The 22393-nt window shown below is 39.7% G+C and overlaps 1 protein-coding gene across 4 annotated transcripts in view; it reads left to right on the plus strand.

Moving 5' to 3' along the window:
• FAM110B (family with sequence similarity 110 member B) overlaps nucleotides 1-22393 on the plus strand; it is a 109920-nt gene that overhangs the window by 32085 nt on the left and 55442 nt on the right. The window contains exon 1 of one of the 4 annotated variants that reach the window (XM_032181348.1): nucleotides 19558-19729. The exons of 1 other annotated variant lie outside the window; for it this stretch is intronic. The gene's annotated coding sequence lies outside the window, so the exon portion shown is untranslated. Of the gene's footprint in view, nucleotides 1-19557; nucleotides 19730-22393 lie in introns of those variants that run through there. 2 more of the 4 variants (XM_032181345.1, XM_032181347.1) reach the window with 2 other exon arrangements.

A 22393-nucleotide genomic window follows, 5' to 3' on the forward strand; every position in this document is an offset into this window, starting at 1 on the left:
CTCCCATATACTTACCAGTCTCATGGTGAGTAAATAGCATGAGGCGATGCTGTAGAGGAATTGAACCAGGTGATTTATGTAGACCTTCCCTAGAGCAGCTAAAGATGACAGGTAGGCTTGCCGTCTGGCTCAGGGTGCATGGTAGTGAAGAGGAAGATGGGGATTGGAATTGTACAAGCGCCTTGGGCTGAGTTTCTTGGAATTTATTTATATTTTTCTTGAGAGGATGGAGAATGTGATAATGAATGCAATTAAGATGGACAGCAGTGTTGCTGATAGTTGTTTTTTTCTTTGAAAAGACTACCACGTGAGACTTAGAAGTACATAAATCCTTAAAATTTATCAATTGGATTATGCTTATTTAGAGGAAACAGTGAAAACTTCAGATATACGGGCCTGAATTTCAGTACAGTTTTAAACAGTCATGTAAATTTTTGAAAAACAACACAGTTCTAGTATAAATACTGAATTTTCAAGATGTATTGAATGCATCTTTTGCTATGAAATAGTTTTTTGAAAGTAGTATGGAGGAGCGTACAGAGACAGTGTGATTGTTATGTTTTGTATAAACATCAGGACAGCTTATATCCAGTATCTGCTTGCTTAGACATAATAAAGAGACTTCTGGATATCAGATATTACCAAGAACTTTTGAACAGCCTAAATTATTTTCTGAAAAGCTTCCTGAAGACCGACAAAATGCCTCAGTATTGGCCTTACTTAATCACTGTGACAAAGCTGGGTCTTCAGTGTTTGTTCAGTCATAAATTTCTCCCTGGCTGCTTTTCTGCAAATTTTGTCTTGTGTTACAGAATATCAAATTACCAGGGATATTGCCCACCAAAACCCTTTAAAATAGTGTTATAAGGAGCAACACGTGAATCTTGAGAAGGAGGCATAGTTCCCCCCACCTTTGCAAACAATCCTTTTCTTTTTTCCCAGTATTTTCAGCGAATTCTACTTAACTGCATTTCAGTTGCAAATGGATAGTTTGGCTTCAACAAGGAGGTTGACACATTTTGGCAGTATGTTTAGTCCATAGGTTTCCGGTTTAACTGTTCTAAAACTCTTGTTGACATGAAAGGTCTGTCATTTCGTTCTCGTTTTGCCTTTTCCCCTGTACTAACGCTGGCAGTCCAGGCTGAAATATGCCATAACACTTTTAAAGCTACACTTTGAATAAAGTTTACATTTACTGCAGCATATTTGCTTTGCTTGGTTACAGTAGTAGCGCTGTATTCCCATATAAAATGAAGTTGTTAAGGGGAAAAAAAAAATAAAAAATGCTTATAGCATTTGCACTAAAGTTCATGGAGCATGAGATTAGCTCCGCTTAGGACTCTGGTACTTTGAAGGGATTAAAAAACCTTTTCAGAAATTAATAAATACAAAACATTCTCAGACTAGCAAAACAGTATGTAAGTGATGAGAAGAAAGGCAGTAATTATTATGTGGAGAATAATCTGAATTGAAATGCCATAGTGGAAGCCACTTTATAATCTTACCATCCTACATATGAATCGAAAAGCAGGCAAAAAGTACAGGGCATGACCTATAAAAATGGTAGTCTTTAAGCTGCTTTGAGTATGGAAGAAAGAATTTTTATCCAGCCTGAAATTTTGTTTTTTTCTCTGAAGTCAAACGTGAATCACTGTTCTTGCTGTTGATGTTGTCCTCGTGCTTCCAGCTCTGCCAAGCACAGCTATTGCTGCTTCATTGTAAGAGTGACTCCTACTCAGAACCTGAGTCCTCCTGCAAACAGAAAACTGTCTAGAGGATGCAGACCTGTTGTTAAGAAACTTAAATAAGATAAGGCTAATCCTATTGTATGCTTCCACTGTAGGAGCTAGTATAGAAACTTCCCTTTCCTTGTTATGGCCCCATACCATTGGCGATGTGCCTTATTGGATTTCTCCCCAGATTTTTTTTTGGAAATGTTGGCTTGGAAGACATTAATATTAATAGTGTTTCATGCAGTTGTGGATTATTGCCCTTCTGTGCCAATTTACAGACTTCCAGGAGGGAAAAAAAAATACTGTTGCTTTTTGTGGGTCAAAGAAGGTGAAAATACGTGTCCACCTAGTCTGTTTGGCAATGGCAAACTTACATTTCTGTGATGTGGGATGTTCCATTTTAACATGTTTTATATAAGTAGAGATACAGTAAAGATTAGAATCCTAAATTCTTGTGATCTTTTCCTCAGCTCGTTTACAGTTTCAGAAGCAGAATTTCTGTGCATATAATATGAATTTCTGAATGCCTTGCTCTCTCCAAGCCTCATTTTGTTTAGAAAGGAAAATTATTTTGACACTCAAACTCCCTACCCCTGGTGTTTTTCAAAATTAGATGCATGAAGAGAATTTCTGGTTTCAGAATGAAGTTGTTGTTTGAGGTCTCTAAACCTGCTTTAGCTTTCTTCAAACTTGCAGCATAATAGAAGATTTGTAGAGAGTTAGGGCATTACAGCACGTTCTTGAAATCAGTTTGTTTTGAAGAGGCATGCTTTTCCAGCTGTCCTAAAAATGAGTAACTTCTGTAAATAAATCCTAAGCAACATTTGTATGCATGTGAGTAATTAGCATTTGGTCTTCTTTTCTTTCTTCTAAGGAATCTAAAACTTTTCAAAGACCAGATAGTTATCAGTAGGTTTTGACTCACGGGGAAGAAGCTTTCTTGGGTCTAGATTAAGAGCAGAAACTTTTTGTTCTTTGATTAACAGCTAACTTGCCACATGGCCTTCGGCATGTCCTCTTGACTTGCTTGCACCAGTTTGCCATTGTATCCACTGCTGCAATGCCACCATAAACTAGTTTGAGAGCTTTGGAGTCAAAACAAAACAAAAAAACATCGAAACTGTTCATTATTCTGAGTAATCTCAACTTCATTTGCTATGCACTTATTCTATGGCAATGTAAACTGCAGTGGAAATACACAGTTTAGACCATAAAGAACTCCAACCAACAAAACAAAACCAGCTTGTGCAATGTGTATTGTAGTAATGTGGATTTGATTTAACATTGTTAAATTTTAGGGGTATCAGCCTGTACAACGATTGTGATGGAAATAAAGCTGTTTGGTTAAAAACAGGAGTGCTGTGACCAAAATAGTTAAAATAAGAGGGAAAGAAAAGATCCATCCTAAAATGAATACGTGGCAGTCTTACTTTGCCTGAGCTTTTAGCAGAAGATTTCCACTTGTGCTTTCTGCCAAGTTAATTAAATTTATGAAGAAAAGCTTGACTCCAACTGTTTGACTGTTAGTATCTTTTAACAAGGTTAATGTGGTGAAGGAGAACACTGATAAAAAGAAGCTGAAGTTTAAGAGTGGACCAACGCAAGAGGTCTTTGTGTTCCTGTGTAATGCGAAGACCGAGTGTCCTGTTGAGTTTATTGTTTTATGTTTTGTACTTACTTTTGCATGCGTGCCAGAACATGCTCAGGGAAGAGGCATAAACTTTTTTTTTTCCTTTTTTTCTTTCACGAATGCATTTATTTCCTGTCTAGAGTTGGAAAAGAGGAGCAACAAGAGGGGTTTTGTTAAATACAGCAAAATCTAATTACAGCTTGATTTAAAGCCACATTTACACAATGGCTGAGGGGTGAGTTCACTTCCACAAAAACAAACTCGTTGGCTTCCTACTGTGCATCGGGGAATGTGAAGGATGCGTGTCCTGGAGAGCAGCTGCCTCCCTCTGCTGGCTTGAGCTTTTCTTGCACTCTGTTGCAGCTATGCTACGTGATACAAAAATATGACTGTGCTCCTATGAGAGAGAATATTGAGGCATCAGTTCACTGTGTTTTACTCATTTTATTGATTATACTGCAGGCAACACGTTATATTATGCATTACATGTGTGACCAGGCTCTGTTTTCTGTGAGCAGTAAAAGTCTTGTTCCTCAAAATGGATGTCTGTTCCCTCCAGTCTGCATTTCAAACAGTTGTATCCCTGCTGATTGAAAGGAGAAATGTTGAATCATGTTTTCTTGGCAACGTGGTTTTCATTTGCTGTGCACCTCTGAAGGGTGCAAGCTCTCCTCTTGGTTGTCTGCTGAAGTATTTCCACCGACTGTAGCAGAGTAGTTGGTGAAGTGGCTTTAAAATTTTGGTGGTTTTCTGTTTTTCAACTGTTCCTGGTTTAAATGTCTTGCTGTTATTTTAACTCTGTTTCTCTGAGAAAACGATTGCCTATCTCCAGCTTACTGAAAGTTGAGCACGTATTGTGCTGTTCTCTTCCTGGGATAACCTTTACCCAAGACCTCCATCACAGACTGCATCATAACAGCAGCTTACACTCGTCTGAGACTGACATGCACATGATCTTCATTCCTTTCATATTTCCAGCAGATGAATGCTGGTTTTTAGCAGAGTTTTGTGAAAGTGCCTGACCTTGCACTTTATGCTACTGCGATTCCTTCCATTTCTGCTACTCTAACTCATGAGATTACGTGTTTTTTCTAGTGCAGTAGGTACTTCAGTCTTCCTCCGTCTTGATGATTCCTCGCAGCTTTGTGTCATCAGAAAGTCTCATCAGTACACACTTTTAACTTACGGCAAGGCATTTTAAGAAAATAGGAAAAAAGACTGGGACCAGCATCATTTTGTTGATGTAGGAACTTTTTCTGTTCAAAATAATTTCTTGTCTTTTCTTTGTAGTAACTATTTTGGTCACATTTATAAACTGCTTCAGCTCTTCTCCCACTGTTGTATTAATCGTCTTCACCTGAACTGATAATTTCCTATGTGGCATCATGTGAAATGTTCTATTAGTATAGAGAAACATACTGCACTGACGTTATCTAGAAAAATCGGTGCTAAGGAAGGGTTCTGGTCTGGTAAAGCCCAATATATGTTTTACAAGTATATGTTGCAGTTTATCTTTCCAGTTTTTCATGTACCCTTAGTTATTTTTGCTGTCAAAATTGTTCTAAAACGTTATACATGAGGTGGGGATAAGGGGGGCATGCATTAGTATCAAAAATACCTATATGGTGGCCCTCAGGAGCAAAGCAGTTGTGCATTGAGGGAGGTGATGTTGACAGGAGCAGTAGAAGAAAAACATCTTGCATGAAAGAGGGGAGGTGATGGTAGAAAGTAGCTGACAGTGAGGCTGAGATTGCTTGGTAAAGGCAAGTTAGTGAGGGGTAGACTGGGGAACGCAGGTTGGTTGGTGCCTCAGAGTGTGGGGAAGGCCTTAGAGGAGGAAAACCAGGCTTTGGGTAAGAGGGGAGTGAGTGGATGACAGCAAGGAAGGAGGGACACACGAGAGTTATCAGGACAGAGCATTGCGGCGAGGTTGGTGGAGAAATGGAGCTAGAGAGTGAGCTGGGCTTGGACAGCCTGTGGAGGTAGAACAGTTGAAAGAGATGGGGTTCACTGAATTGCTGTCTTTGCAGCATGGTTAGTGTTGCAGAAACACCAGAAAAGAGGATGGGTATAGAGCTGTGGAGGGTTTATAAGAGAGCCCAGCAGGGCATTTCTGACAGGTGAAGAATGAGCCCAAATGGGCTGTCCTTTTTGGCAGCAGGTGGGCCAGCATACAAAGACAGGGAAAGTTGCAAGAAGCAGAGAGAAGGAAGGGACAAGATCTAATAAGATGTATCTTTCTTTCCCTGCTAGAATGATTTCCTTCAGCTTTTTTGTTTGGTGTCTGCCTATTTACCCTTGAAGGATTTCAGACCCAGCCATATTATTGTGCTGTGGGTCAACTATAATGTGGCCTGAGGTTGGTGATGGAAAAAGAAGAGTGTAAAGCTCACTGTGATACGGAGAAAGGTCAATGAATAGTATGAAAACATATCTCAATATATCTGTTATATAATCAGAGTCCTAAAACTACAAGAAAGCCTCTTTGCTGTGAAGTCATATCCGAGGAGCTCTGCACAGTCAAAGTCTGTCTGCTATTTGGATTGCATAAGCTTTTGTCAACATCAATCCACTTCTTTGAGATATTTATGGGCTTTAGTTAGGCCCTTGCTGGAGTTCCTGGGTTCAGTACTTCTTATTTTCTCGGAGTTGTCATGTGAAGGTCATCAAATGCAGAAAGAAAAAACAAACTCTACTTCCCAGCTGGGTTTCTCCTGCATTGTGCATGGCCTTCAAATCTTAAGATGCCCCACAGTGCTAGGAGGATCACCTTGTGGTCTTCGCCTTTTCCACCTGGTTGTGTTGGAGCTCTGACCTAATTAAGGAGGTACATAGGAGGAAAAAGCCTGCCCCCCCCCCCCCCCACAAAAAAAAAAAAAAAAAAAAAAGGCATATCCTACACTTCTTTAGTTTTCTCCAAATCAAGGTAGTGAAGAAAATAGTGACGGGTAGGACTTGGAGCACTCATGTGGGGGTCCCTGTCTGGAGCTTTGCCTCGTCCCCCAGGTGGCTCAGGGTTCTTGCTGCTGGAGCACGTCCCATGTAAAGCAGACCTGTAGCTTGTGCACCTTCTCATAGAGACCTGAATTCCTGCAGTTAGTTTTTTTTTCTAGAGGAAATTACTTTGGGGGGAGAGGGGTGTGGATTGCTTCTTTTGTATGATTGTTTTTCCTAAACTGAACTTTTTAAAAAATTCAGCGGTTTGATAAGCACACGACTACTAGTCACTGTTGATATGCATAAATGACTCAGGATGAGTTATAAGCTCTATTTTTCTGAAGCTTTTCTCTTCAACTTGACTACTGTAGTATTTATTGTCATAAGAGATGCACAAATCTTCCACCCATGGCACTCCCCTAGTAAATGAACAAGCTAACCAGAAGTTCATGTTGTTTCCTTAGTGGGTACATTTTCAGAGATGATGAAAGTTGTCAGTTACAATGATTGCAGAAGCACACTATTAAAATACTAGGTATATGATTTTATTACTTCGCTGGAAGAGCAATAAACAAAATAAAGTTTTGGAGTTTGTGAGAATTTTAAAAGGAGAACTAATTAACTTCTCCTCCCTTTCTTTTTTTGAACACAATGAATGTTAGCTCCGTTGTAAAGGAATTTAATCTCTGTGGCGAATCAAATACTTTTTTAAAACCAAAAACTTTTGGGGGCTATGCCAGAGTGGGAAAGTTTATGGATTTAAGGCATTAGATGGCATAACCCTACTATTGCATCTGCCAGACTTAGTCGCGTAATGGACTTGATGTAAAAACCAAAAAAACACAAACAAACAAAAATGGGGCCAGTAGGTCACGTTGAGCAATTGTCTGTTAATCTCAAGCATTAAATGCCTGCCGGCCTGCCGTGGATTTTTTACTTAGCCTTGGTTAGTGCTGACCTGTATCAGTATGGGGCATTGAGCTGCTCAGAAAGCTGGGGTTCCTCATTCTCTGCTCTGGAAGGAGCTCCTCATGGAGGAGGAAAGCTCTCCATACATGTTAAACAGGGAGTCTTAAATGGGCTTCCTGCAATTTTACAACCATGGTTGCCATTTCTGGGGCTGTTGCCCAACTTGCCAGAAGTAGCATTGTTCCACCACTGAATGTAGCTTTTCAAGATAGGCCTTATTCCTCCGTAGGGATGCTGATGTCATGGTGCTTATCATGGTAAGTCATCCAGAATTACCTGCTGTGTGATAAGACAAAATGTTTCTACTCAGGCCTGTTGAAATAGTTTGCTTCATCTCAGTTTATTTTTAATTGTTTTGATTTTTTTGGAGTTTCTTAGATGGTGTGGTGAATGAAAATAAACCCTGTTTATTTTTTTCCCAAGAACCTAGTACCAGGCTCTCTGATTTGTATGAATTCTGTAAGCATGCAAAGAATAGAAAATCATTTTTTCGTTGAGCTCATTGGTAGTTGACTTCATTTTTCAACATTGTTCCTGAGTCCTCCTGCAGTTGCATTAGAAGAGCTTGTTATCCTAGCAGTTAATAAACTCCTTAATAACAGGGTTCTTAATGGACTTAATAAGCATAAATGCTTATGCTAGATAAATGCATAATCTGCCACCTATATCAACCTTCCCTGGTTTGGACATGCCAACATCTTCAAAATAATTTTCTGATCTATAAGGTGTTTTCAAGGAAGAGACGTGTTTATGCATAGATCTGTTTAATAGTGTTTAAAAAAATTAAAAAAAAAAAAAAAAGACTCACTCTCTCTTAGTGCTTCTGCCTGCTGCAGCCACAATTTGTAACTTATATTAGATTAGGTGCTGTAAGCCTCCAGAGGAGTGAAAGTATTTTCTCATGTGTCACACAAACAGTATGTGATAAGAAGCGCTCTGTGGTGAACTATTCAAGCAGAGAGCAAGCCTTAGATAAGTGACCTCAGCCAAAAGCTATTCAGTCACTTCAGTGTGATTTAAGTTATCTCTGCCTAGAATTGCTTGGCATTAAAACTTAATTATTCTCATATCCAAGCTTGATATATTCACATCAATTCTAGATGAAGTTTTCTGTTACCTGTGGATTATTCCTGCAGGGGTTTTGTCCTCCGTTGGGCTTTCTAATATTTACGTTGTATTTCACCTTGGTGTTCTACTAATAAGAACAGGTAGGTTCAAAGGAATGGATAAACCTATATACCCCATGCTTAATTTGTGACTGTTTCAAGTTACATCTTGATAACCCATTTCTATAAGAACACGTTCTTTTGCAATGCTTGTTCACTTGAGTTTTCACTATAATAGGCAGCCTGTAATGAAAATGTTGACTCATCCGAATGATATTTTTGTTTTCTTTATTTTGTAAGTCAGATTGCAAGATAATTTCAAATTACAAGTATTAGATCACATTTTTCTTGAATGATTGCTTATGATCTTTGCCAAGTTAGTGCTCTTACTCACCTACTTTAGTCACAGGCAAGGTTTTAAATTTCAATGTTAAGGGAAGCAGAAGAAAGTGTTTATATAGAGTCCTGGATGATGATTACTTCATATCTCCTTAGCTTAATATTTTGAGTCTCTTCAAATTAATGGTACTCCTTCTGTTAAAGAACTTTGTGTAAAGAACAAAATGGATTTGTGTTGTAGCATAAAATGTGGGTAATCTTGAGAAGCACTAAGGTCTGTAAAGTGAAGCCTGGATATGCATGTAATATAGCTTTCCATTCTTCTATAGATTGAGCACCAGCACCCTTTAATTTTCAAATGCTTTAATTCTAGTGCAAGTACTCGAATGACTCACCAGTTATCTAAAGCATCAGGTAACTATACCTATATTTAGCTTTGTTCTAGCTTCTTATCCTTGTTTCTATCTTAATTTTCTCAGTTGGAAGCTACAGTCAGTTTCGCCAATGTTTAGAAAATCAAAAACCCCAAACAACCTGGGAAGCGTTCCCAAGTATTCTCATGAGTACAGCCTCAGCAGGCTCTTCAAAGGCTCTTTCCGCTGATGGTCAGGGGATGTGGAGAACAGGTCCTCTAGCTTCTTTCACAGTACCTTTAAACACAAGATACTTAACCATACCTGCCAGCAGGTAACTCTTTTAAGTCGGAGGTGATATTTTTATTAAAAAGAGGTGCCTTCCTTCTGCTACTTGCTGTGGGCTCTGCCCTGGTTGTGGTGTCCCTGATATGGGCCAGCTCCAGTGGTACCTTCATTCTGCTGGTTTGTCATTGCCAAGATGATGGTCCCAGAGGGGTTTGATTCAGGCTGTCTTCACTCGAAGAAATGCACAATGAAGTGATGCAAGTGAAACTCCTAGAGAAAATGGGAACCAATTAATTTAAGTACATAGTTTTAGTTTGTAAAAGATAGATCAGAGATTTCCAGACCCCAGACTTAACTACTTTCCTCCTCCATTGAGGAAATGCAATGTGCTACAGACGGCAGTACTTAAGCATGGGTCGGGATGTCTGCCTTTTTAGCTCACAAGATCCAAGTGCTGACTTCCAGAGGTTCAGGCAAGAAATCAATACTGTTTTTCCATCTGGCTGCCTTGAAGACTATGAGAATTAAGACTGTTTATCTGTGTAAAGAGAAGAAAGGGGGGAAAAAAAAAAGGTACATCCACACTGCTAGAAGTACAGCTAGCAAATCTGAACTGCTGCTTGTGTTTGTTGCTGGGAAGGATCTAGTATGGATAATTTTGTTTGTAAGTAGTTACAGGCACGTTCCCCTGAGAGTTGTAGTAGCAAGATACAAGTAATATATGCAACAGTAACTTTTTTGGTTTTCGTCACAAGTTTTGTAGATTTGCCTCCAGCAGGCTTTGCAAGTTGATGAGGTGAGTGAAGAGGTACTGCCAGCTGGCAGGCATGCTTTGTTTTCTGGAGTTCTCTGCCTCCTGATATTTCTTAGGTGTGGATTTAGTTGCCCTCCTGTCTTTTGGACATGTGCTTTTTTCATTTTCCTCTTGCTTTTGTTGTTCTGGGCTTTTTAGACATAACAAACTTCTCAAGTGTATCTATGCATCTCTTCCACCACCAGCAGCTTCTACAGATAGATATTTTTTGTTTAAATCACCAGTCCATTTTATGTATTCCCAGTTAGCACGGTTTGATACTTCTTCCTCTTGTATTTTTATTTACTTGATGTGAGATACCGTAGTACACAACGGAAGACTTGGAGTCTCTGAACTTAATCCAGCTGCTCTCTTCTGTTGAAGTTGAAGTATGTATACAGAGGCCAAAAAAAATTGTAATTACTGCAAAAGGTGAAAGATAATTTTTGGACATCTTCATGCATGCTCAGATCTGTGAACATTAATTTAAATCCCACATGCTGAATGAGTAGGGACTTCTGAATCTAGTCAATTTTTACACTAACTTATAAAGTTGGATTAAAAAAAAAAAGTGTTCATAGGTTTAATATGATTGTCTCATTTTATTGCTGAGACACAAAGCAATAGTAGAAGCTACTGTTTCCTGAAGTACTGTATTAATTTTTCACAAGAAATGATTATATTGTAAGTGCCTAAAGAGAAAATGAGCTTTCTAAAGTCTTCTGAGCATCAGTATTTCAGAGCTATTTCAATTTGTTTTTAATGAAACAGATACAGAATTATATAAATGGTGTGGTTGTAAGTATTCAGAGTAACTTGAATACTTTAAATGAGACAAATGATTAGATTTTGCAGGTTAGGCATGCGTACACTATAACTTATGTGCTGGATGGGTCAGTATGAAAACTGTCCTGTGTATAGAGTTATTTATATTGCTTCCCTTTGGTCCTTCCAAGTAAGGATATTTATGTTAGCGGGTGGGATCTGGTGGGATTGTATGTGGTGGTGCAGCTGAGTACAGAAATAATGTTTTTTTGTCATACATAAATTTGTTATAAATATGAATGCTACGTACGGTGAAGTAAATGTTAAACACTTATGCAACACTAGAAATTTCCTCATGTTTCCCTTCTCCAGCAGTCCTTTTACTGTGGTTATGCTGCTTATGTTTTGACTACAGCCAGCTGGAATTTGCTTTGAAAATATCAGTGCCTGTTTTATTTGCCGATTAGCTTTGAAACAATTTCTTTTTTAGACCCTGGTTAAAGGGGACATTTGGGGAGAATGGAGGGACTTTCTTGTTTGGCTAAATACTACATTATTACAGAGCATGCAGAAAATGCATGTTTGAGAGTGACTGAAAGCTCCAGTTCTGACTTCGTTTAATTTTGACCACTTGCCTTTTGGTTTTATTTTCCCATGGTTTTGTACCTAATTTCTACAGAGACAAAAAAAAAAAATAATAATAATGTTATGTTATTACAGTGTTATTGACTTCCCTTTCCACCTCTGGCATGTTTGGGATTTTCAGACTCACCACTGAGACATCATCCGCTTGAGGAAGCAGGAAACAAATGATCTAAAAAAAATTTGCTGTCCTTTACAGTGTACAGTATTAGAAAAGATGCTGCATACCTGCTGCATGAAGACTAGGTTCAGACCTGTAACCATCAGCCTTCATTATGCCTAATCTTATGTTGACATAAATTCATGCCAAAAAAAATAAATGCCCACTAAAGTGATGTGTAGTCAGCAATGATAAATTACAGTGCCAGGATGTCAAAGGGCTTTGTGGTGGTGGTGGTGGTAGTGTTTTTTGTTTGGTTTTTGTTTTTCGTTTTTTTAAATGTAAGACTGAAGATCACGATGCCTGTGTTTTTAGAAACTTATCCTGGAAGCACTGGGGATTTGCAGCTGGGATGAAGGGCTAAAAGGCACCATCTGGTCTGGGACTCCCCAGCCGAGGATGAGCCTCTGGATGGCCACCTGAATAGCATTGATGGCAATGGTGTTACAGCTGGTGACTTGAATGAGGTTCCTATGCCATGCTGACATGTGCTTCAAGGACATGGAGCAGCATTTTTTGCCTGCAGGCCTAGGAGGGGAAGGTGAAGAAAATGGTTGCTGTTCTGGCCAGGAAGGGTTTGAGAAGGCAGACCGGTAAGTGATTTGTCCCCAGGATGTTGCTGAGTTCCCCTGATGTGCATTTGCCATCTTTTTAAGAGCACTCCCTGCTGGCAGCTCCTGTGCTGGTTGTGACAGGATCAGCACTGTCCCCTCATTTTAGGTGGAGAACTGTGCTGGAAAGGGAGCATCTGTTCAAATGGTCAGGGAGGGGGAGAAAACAAGGGGTGTGAGTCTCCAGGCTTTAGGGTTGGGCATTCATCTGTCTTCATTTATACTAATTTTTCATAACCCTAGTTATGTGAATTCTTTGCACGTTTTACATTAGAGCACTGGCTAAAAGCCACAAGCAGACTTGGAAGCAGGGTCTGGGATCTTATCTGCCCCACAAACTTGCAGCTGCTGGGTCTATAGGCTGCCCAAGGTATAAGTGCACTCATGTTCAGGAACGTTGTATGGAATAAGTCCTGAAGAGTTATTCGTACAAGGGCTTTTTGCCTCGCTCCATTAAATAATTAAGCCTCTCTTCCTGGAGAGGCTTTTTCATCTGTGCCGGCAAAATGCTTCTGGTTTCTTGTATGAAGACTGTGAGACTGGGTTCTGTAAAGAGTGTCACACTTGTTGGTTTTATATGGATACAATTTCTAGTCATTAAATTTACAGTCTTCCTAACATTGAGATCTAAATTTATTTTACACTGTACTAAAAAGGCTTGAAGTTTAGTAGGCTGTCTTCAGACTCGTTAGCCTTGAAATGATAACCAGTGCCATACAAAGCTAGTTTTCATCTGGGATTCATTGTGCTGAATATATTCAGCTCTTGCGTACAGTTCTGGGATCTGAGAGTTGCTCTGAAACTCTGGATTATGGGTGTGGACCTGAGACTTGAAGTCTCTAAGGTTTGCCATCTCTGAGCTCCCAGCGAGCTCGCTGGCAGTGGGATGGTTTTCGAGTGGGTGCCTGCATGCGCTAGCGTCGGCGAAGAACCACTTCATGTTCTGACAGTCGCACCTTGACTTGCTTTCTAGTTGTGTCTTGCAGCTCAACATAAACATCTTCTTGGGTAGGGAGATGTAAGAGAGCGGAAAACAGTCTTTGAAGAATAAAAAACAAAACAAAACAAAACAATGGGCTCTAGAGAGCTTGATAGGTCTTCATTGTCATCACAGAAGATCAAAGAAAGCCACAGAGTTGCACTTTCTACCCAGAATTGTAAATAACATCCTTAATTACAGAAGTGAGCAAGTCTGACAATTTTTCCTTCAAAGGAGGGAATGCTGCACCTCGTTCTTCAGCTATTTTTGCTGTTTGCAACATAGCATTTCTGAAAAATTACACCTGTCCTCTGATGGAAGACTTGCATTTAAAGTTTTCCTGGGCCAATCTATAGATGTCTTGGTTAGATCGGATTGTGTCACGGATTGCAGTAAGCCGGTCATAGTGAAGAAGATACTAAATAGAAAAGGAGAAGAAAGTGCCTGCAGTGGTGATGAAGATTAATACTGTGGAGTTACTGGAGTGCACTTACTACAATGCATGTTTGTTTGTTCTCCTCCTGTGCTACCACTGAGGAAAATCCAGGAACAGGTCTGTACTTGTCTGTCAGCTTTCTGGCTTAAATGATATTCTTGGGATCCCTGTTTTCCACTGTGAGTACAAAAATGTATCCCCACTTATGAAGCCCCCTTGTGGCCTGTTCCAATGTAGTTTTAACCTCCCATGTCTTTTTAAGCAATTGACTTTTGCTACCATTATACTTTGTGTTATGACTTCAGAATCTTACATAAGTCACAATTTGTTTATTTTTAACCTGTTTGATATTTTCTGCTAATGCATCTCTTTCACTTGACTGTTGAAGGCAGAGGCTATTTCTGTAATGTATTTTACAGCTTTTGGCTCACTGAGGTCATGATCGTTGTTTTTATGGAAGTCAAGTGTATGCTATATGGATCCACTATTTAGGACTATTTTTATGCTTATTGTATTATCGATGAGCAGTGTGGTCCATTTCTCTGGTTCACCAGCTTCATGGCCATCTAGCCATAGACAGAAGTTGTGAAGTGCTAAGAGGCACAGGTTAGTCTTCTAAAAGTCTTGGTTGTGCTCACAAATGTGTAGTACTTCAAAATTAACAGCTCATACTGCATCTCTGATCAGAGAAAGGGGAATTAATGGACCCAGCTGTGAGGAAAAGTAGAGAAAAGTAAGTGGAGTAGAAAGAGAAAAGGACATGAAGGATGTTTGTGTAGTTTGATGTGATTGCAGAAATATGGTATAGAGGTGGAAGAAAACATTACAGTGAAGAAGGATCTTGGGGAGAAATGGAAGCTTAATACTGACATGGAGATGTTGGAGTGGTGTGTGACAGGAAATTTATTTCAGGATGATGACATAGAGCCTTTAAGTGGTTTATCATTTGAATCTGGGATTTCTGTGTTCTTAGGGTGCGACCAGAACAATACTGCATTCTCCCATGTCTGGATGTATGGGCAAAGTCTAAGTGCTGAGAGTAGTAAACTTCCAACAGGCTTCACTTCAGATCCTTCTTTATTGTGTGTACTGGAGGCATCCATCAGGGGCAGGATGAAACACACCTTACTGACAGCTTGACTGTTCCTCCCGTGGTTCTCAGAGGTGGTAGTGGCAGATTGATGTCTTCATTTTGGTCAGCCGGGTTTTCAGTGAAGATACTGCCAATGTGTATGTCTGCAGAGGTAAGGGATGGTGGTGGTCTTCAGAGTGTGTCTGGGGGTGGGGGAGGAGGGTTCAATTTTTCTTTTTTGAGATGCTGTGGGGAAAAATGAATGCTATAAATAATAATAATAAAAAAAAAAAAGTTGGTTTTAAATCAGTCTTAGTGGTGTCCTGCAGAGAATCGTGGGTTTGATTATTGGGACTTCGCTACCTGTTCTTAAGCACCTAAAGCAGCAGTCTAGGACACTTACGGATATAATTAGCATATTTGAAAAGAGAGCTCAAAATGTGGATGTTAACTTACTAATTCTGAAACTTGATCAGTACCATTTCTATGTATGTGTATGCATACCTGTACAGGTAACTGCTTTCTTAGCAGATTTAGATTAGGATCAATTCACAAAATGTCCCCATGCTCCTTAAAATGAAGATAGGCTTTTCTACACCAAGTGACAAACTTGAAGCCTAATATTTTTGACTTCCTGAGAAAAGTTTACTTGGCAAACACTAGGCTTGTGTTTTATTTCCCTCCATGAATGATGATGGGGTTCGTGGTGCATTTACCACCAATCTGCAGACTGCCTAAACTTAAAGTACTTGTTGAGAAGGGAGAGAACACACCAAGTAACTACTGTGAAATGAAAGGTAGTTTCCACAAGAGAAAGAAAATAATGCTAGATAAATCTTTGTGACAATCAAAACTGAAATACAGAAAAACTTGTGAAAGAAAAAAATAACCCTACATCATGTAATCTAAATGCAAAAAAAAAAAAACAAAAAACAATATACATTAATCTTAACATTTTGTTGTTGTTGTTTGTTATTTATACATAACCATGGGATGGTTTAGCTTGATTTCTTCTAAAAGTCTAATGAATGCACCAAGCCAAGTAAAATATTCATTAGAGTAATTGGTTCAGTTCAACCTCTCAAGGCTACAGCTTGGAAATACACACACTGTTGCCTTTAGAAATGCAGTATGTTGATTCAACAACGTTTTTACTCAACTCATTTTCATTCCATATGCTTACTATATTTTTGCAAAAGCCATTTAAGTAAATGCCATAGCAGTTTCCAAGCAATATTTGGTATTTTTTAAGTCAAAAGTTAACTGTTATCCGGAGTGAAACCTGTTCAGTCATAAGGCACATCAGATTTTTTTCGTATAATTTTAAAATATTTCTGAATTGAAACCATTGTATGTTTAAGTACTTAAAAAAGCTCTCATAGCACAGAAAAAGTTTTGTTACGAAAATAGACATGCATCTGTTAACTCACTTAAAAGTGCCTAAATGACGTGTAAAATTTATTAATATGCAAGCTAGGCAATTTTCAGTTTTAAGATCCAGTTTTGGTGTCATATCAATTCATCATATCCATAGGTTTTCCTCTCTTCTCCCCTCCCTGATGGGCATCTGCATTGGACCATATGGTTTTGGAAAATGTTGATTGAAACTGTTCTGTCAAGAACAGGGCTGGAAAAAGCCCACCTTGCTTTTCATTTCTAAAAGTATTGTAGAGCCCTTCTGCTTCCATGCGGAGGAGCAGGAAACTCGAAGTTTAGCCCAGATGGATCTTTTGTGCCAGGGACAGGCTTTTGCTTTCTATGAAAGCCTGCCGAATATTGGCCAACTCGCCTACCTTTCACAACTTGCTCACTTCCAACAGAGATTTATGGGGCTGCGAAGCCTCTTGTTACTGTGTCCTCAGGAAACCTCTCCCAGCCTCCCTAGCTGGCATGCATACTCGTGGCTGTATCCTGTCACAGGTCCTATGTGTGATCCAGGCACTTGTGTGCGGTCACCACGGGCAGCAAGGATGCTGGCAGAGCTCTGCCTTGTGCTCAGCAGGGGTTTTCGCTGACCGCCTTTGCCCTCATGAACCGCAGGCTCCAAACATCAGACCCGAGGTGCTGTTCCCTGCACCTCCCTTTCCCAGCAGATTGTCTGAGGAGGTAGAAGTGACTGACAGAATAGATACAGAAATTCAGGCTGTTATAGCTGGCCTGTTAAGCTAACCACAGAGGTTTCGTGAGTGCTCATTGTGCTGCAGAAAATGTCTCTTGAAATACCAGATTTGCAATTGTCAACCAGGAAGCTTTGTATTGGAGGACCTGAGCCGCCATGTCACGTTGGATGTGGTAGGGCTGACCTCCAACTACAGCTTAAAAAAGAATACTCTCTGTATTTTCTTTCAGAACCAGCAGCTCATGGGAAGGAGGCAGGAGGCTGGGCTTGTGCAGGAGGGGTCTTTGAGGGCCTGGGGAGCTGCTGGGCCAGCAGGGGACATGCAGCTGAAACTTAATTAATTAATCTTTAAAGGACTCTGGGTCTTTTTGTCACCTGTCATAAGGTGGCCTGGTGGTCTGTGGATGTGGATTAAATTAAAGGAATGCCTTTAGAGCCTCCTGTGTGTGTCTGTCTTTGCTTACCATACAGGAGTAGCCCCAGCAGCTGGATCAGAGGACTAGGGTCAAGACTCTCAGGCTCGTTCCCCTGTTGCTACCTTTGGTAAAATGTTGTTAGAAAAGTCATTGTAGATCCGATCGGCAAAGAACTGTCAATCTTCTTCACTGGGATTCACATCTCCTGAACTCTCTTTAAATTAAGTTTTTAACCTGTGTGTAACAGCCCCCTGCTGTTATTCATGAAATATATAGTTTTCTGGATTCAAGCCATGCTGCTGAGAAACTTGGAATATTCCACAGAGTTTTAAAAAGCACGGTTTATAAAAATTGATGAGCTCCTTAGATGATGTAATCCGAAAAGGAAGACTTAATAAAATAAACTCCTTAGTTTATTGCAACACAAAACTTAATGTTGACTGAAAGTTGACTCAAGGGGCAAAATGTCACTCTTCTTGCATTTCATTTTTATTTCTCGCAATATATAGCTTTGAGAATATTTTTCTTATAGAAATGAAGTCTGCTCCTAGCACAGAATGACTCTTTTTATGAGCAATTTTCCATGGCAGATTAAGAAAGCTGTGACACAGCTATTTGCATATTATCAATAAATGCGGCCTTGCACTGTTACCACATGGAAGTCTTGTTCCATCGGTAACATTTTATGCAGTAGCAAACATAATTTTTGTACTGAAGTAAAAATGTGATAGATAAATGTTTATGAACAACCTTTATCGTGTACTTGGACTGTACCTGATACTGTATGGTGCTGATAAAGAATTGGAAAAAATGCCAACGTGGGCACATAGAAACTCATTATTGAATTGGGTCTTGTAAGTGTAACGTTTATGGATATGTTTTATGTGTAATGTAGTGGAACATCTCTTAACAATGTGTGTTAAAATTATATACACCTAATTCTGTACTATGATGATACTATGGCAATATCAGTCCTGAAAAATCTACTGTGTCTCATGCGAGGCAGCTTAGCTACCTGGCACTTCAGAAAAACCAACTGTGTATTTCCATCCTGACAGTGAAATTTAGAAACCATTTGGCCACTATAGAACAAGTGAATATATGAACCATAGAGGAACAAGAGACTTCAGAATTCTGTTGTGCTGATCAGAAAGAAGATTTATCGTAATATACTGCTCAGGAATACTAAATTGCACTGCTCGTATCTTCTTTTCGTTATTATTTACCCAATACTCTGTATCCTGAATAACTGTAGGAACTGTTGGCATCTTTCTAATATGCGATGCTCTCTTAGATCAAAACTTTCCTTACTTTTGTGGACTTGCATATTTATAAGATGCACGTAAGGTTTACTTGAATAAGTTCCCCATACTTCTAAGGAGTGTTGGCTCACTGAAAGTATTTTCCAAATGAGTTCAGTTGTTTTGCATAATGGCAAAAATTTCCCTGGCGTTTCCACCAAAGCCTCATGAAAGCTTAGTTAGGACTTCCTGTGCCAGTGCACACAGAAGCCCTCAGGTCATCTGAATATCTGCCCATGTGTAAATGGTAAGGACAGAGGTGGTCCTGTTGACTTCTGTAGGGCTACTGTGCACTGAAAGTGTGCATTTAGTACCTTGCTGGTAAAAGGTCTGCCTTGTAGATTGTGAACTATAGTAAATAAATCAGTCTGAGACCTACTGTGGGTATCACGCTGGTAATGTGTGCATTCAAAACGAGAATCCCTACTGACAGTCAACTGCTTATGTCCTGTTGTCTCACTCTGATAGATACACCAAACCACGAGTGGTCAGCTCCGAAAGCACACTCCTAAATATATCCCTTTTTCAGAGACTGGTACAACCCCCTCAGAGGCAAATCATTTTTGGGGTAGGGGCGAAAAGCCAAAACAGCAAAACACAGAAATTGTTGTTGCTACTATTTTCCTGCACCTGGCTGAATAGCAGCCCCAAATCCCAATGCTTTTGGCTGGCAGGTGCAACGTGCCCACGCCGCAGGTCCCGGCGCGGGGTGGCTGAGCAGCTCGGCGCTAGGGCAGGCAGCTATAATTAGCTGAGCAGCCCGCTAAGCAGCGCTGGGCTGGCTGGGTGGAAGCTGCAGCGAGCATGTGCTGGATCCTGCATGTGCCTGGCTCTTATTGGCGGGCGAGGCTGCTGCCTGCCGGTTTGATAGGTTTCCCCAGTCATCTTCGTGCTGCATTACAGACATAGATACAGAGGTACTGTGTGCACGCAACGGTAGAGGTGCTCGGCTCGTAGCGTAAAAGCAAGCCCGCAGATGAAAGGCATTGGTCTTTGTTATAAAACATCAGTGCTTAAGGACTGCTAGCCGCGAGCGGAGAGGTCGGTGGAGGAGTTTTACTTCGTGGTAATTACTTTCAGGTCTTTATCTCTCCGGTAAAACACAGTCATGCATGAAATGAATACTGTTAATCATGTCATCTGTTTAATTTGATCTCGCCTTCATTAATATTGTGTGTACTCCAGTGGGAGAGCCGTCAGATTACAAAATGTCATTAGAGTGGATTTAGTACAAAAATAGAGCGTATTTGTGCGGGAATATTGCTTTCATGTGAAATTTTGAGCATGTGCATTTGAGTAATTTTACTGGTTGCCTTTTGTAATGCTAATAGAAATATTTCTTTTATTTAGATGTGTTCTGCAAAGCAATTGAATTAGAGCATTTATGACTATTGGTACATGAAGAGAAATCTCTAAACAGTGATTAGTTTAAAGACTAATTCTGTGAAGCGTTCTTTAATTCGATCAGAGCAATAACTATCTTGATGCTGCTCTAGCAGAAAGATAGAGGGATGAGGAGTAATATTCTATTGTTCTTTCAACAAAGATGCTGTAGCCTTCATGTCTGGGTGGATTCTTTGTTTCATCCACAGGATTTTATATTCAGTGGCTTTCGAAATGAAACTAAAGCCACCCTGCCTGGTAGATTGAGTATATCCTTTGCTTGTACACGCACACTTATAGATGTAAATGCCTGTATTGTTCTCAAAGGCTGAATTCTGGCCCAAAGCCTTGTTTATTGTCAGAACTGCCTTCAGCAGTAGAATGAAACAAGATGCATATGCCAGTCTTTTCTTCTGTGATTCTGAGACTAATACAGTATTTACCAGCGTCATATACTCATTTAAGTTCTTCTCATTCTTGACCTACACATCAATTGATCACAACTTTTCCAATAAAAAAGCATGTATATTTAATGAGCACTTTTTACAGTGAAAGCTGCTCAGAACAGAGGGAAGCACGCATGGAGTTTATATATATATCAAGTCTTAATATAGCCGTGCTTCATTTGATGGTGTTTGAATACTGAGGCTGACTGTTGAGACTTGGAAGTTGATGCCCTTGTCTGTGTCAGACTCCAGAGCCCACATAAACTTGTGTATTAAGTCACCAGTCATCCGGCTGGCTGGCTGCCACCATGCGTCTGAGGTACGAGTCGCTTGTCTCAGCCAGTGTCAGAAAGGTGTCAGGAACGGGAGCTATTTTGGTATTAGCCTTCACTCTTCCCTCCGCACCTCTCAGTGAGGATGTTCTTCTCCCTCCTGCATAGACCAAAGCAAAATCAAGTCGTTTGCTCCTAAACCATGTGGTGTGAAACTACTGTGCCTCCTGAATAGATGCCCTTAGCAAATAGATAAATGTTCACTTCTTAACTTTATATGGCTGTGGGTACAGCAGTTACGCATGTTTTGTATTTGTGACAGTGTGTTCAAAAAGAAAATGTTTGGGATGTTTAAATCACAGCTGGCACCTAACAGTTTCTTTGAATTTTTGCTACCGACTAGAATAGTTACCTTATTGTCTGTATTCACATGGGTTTTATTTCCAGTGTTGCTTCTTTTATGCAGACTTGGAAAATAGCTGTTATGCTCAGGCAGGGAGGTCCCAGGTTGTGAAGACATGTTGTTCTCGGGGTGTCATGTATTCCATCATTGCTTCCAAATTAGTAACCAGAAGCTTCTTTAAGAGGTTTTAAGCTAATTTATGCCTTCTACCTTTTTAAGAGGCTTTTATGAAGTATATATCTTCATGACCTTTGTTACAGCATCCCATGAAGGAATAAGTAATGGTTAGTTAAATAAATATAGAAAGCAAAATTCCCAGCTGAATTACCTATTTACCATATCCAGACAGCTTATTTTTAAGAGAGGCTGATGTAGCTTGCATTTTATTTTCTGCTTCATGTGTTGAGCTATCACAATTTGTAAGTAACATAAGGCACAGCTGGACAAAATGCTATAAAAGTTAGCGTATTTGTGGTGGTGGATACAGCTACCACCACCACCTGATGGAACTCGAATACTGCACCAGTAGCTATTAAGGTGTGGACCTCTTTACTTCCAAAAGGAGCTGTGATGATCTGTACAAGCGTCACCAGAAAAAATGACAGTCATGAAACTAGAGCTGGTGACACTATAATTGAAACTTGCAGTGCTTTAACAGCAAGGAATAAGCTACGCTTATTGCTGTTATTGTTTTTTTTTAATAATAACCTCTTTTTTTCTTCTTGGTAAACAAAGAAATTGAAGCAACAGTTCATATGGATTGCTCTCTATAAACAACAACAAGAAAGTTGCCATCTTTTTTGCTATAAACGTATTTTAACAATAACCAGCTTATTGCTACAGGAAATCTAGCACACTTCAGATTATTCTTTGAGATTTTATATTACCGTTTTGCCAGCAAGTTTAAGTTTTTAACTGCTCTTTGTGGGGAGCTGTGTGCAGTACATGTTAGCTGCATGGCTCTGCAAACCGCCCTTATTTCTGATGTGTTGCTCTGTAATTAAATCTATAAGTCATTTGTTATGTGAAAGGGAAACTCTTCTTTCCAACCCAAAATGCGGCATGTAGTGTGCGTGTGTATGGTAAGAGCAGAGAAGTATGTAACAGAAATGAATGTCTCAGCTGCTGGAATGTTTCATCATATGTGTATGTATATAACTGGCATAGAGTCACTTCAGTCATCTGTCACTGAGATGTGTTTGTGTAGAAATGAGTATGCTGTTAACACTTTCAGTGTCAT

This window comes from Aythya fuligula, chromosome 2 (assembly GCF_009819795.1).
Source record: "Aythya fuligula isolate bAytFul2 chromosome 2, bAytFul2.pri, whole genome shotgun sequence".
NCBI lineage: Eukaryota > Metazoa > Chordata > Aves > Anseriformes > Anatidae > Aythya > Aythya fuligula.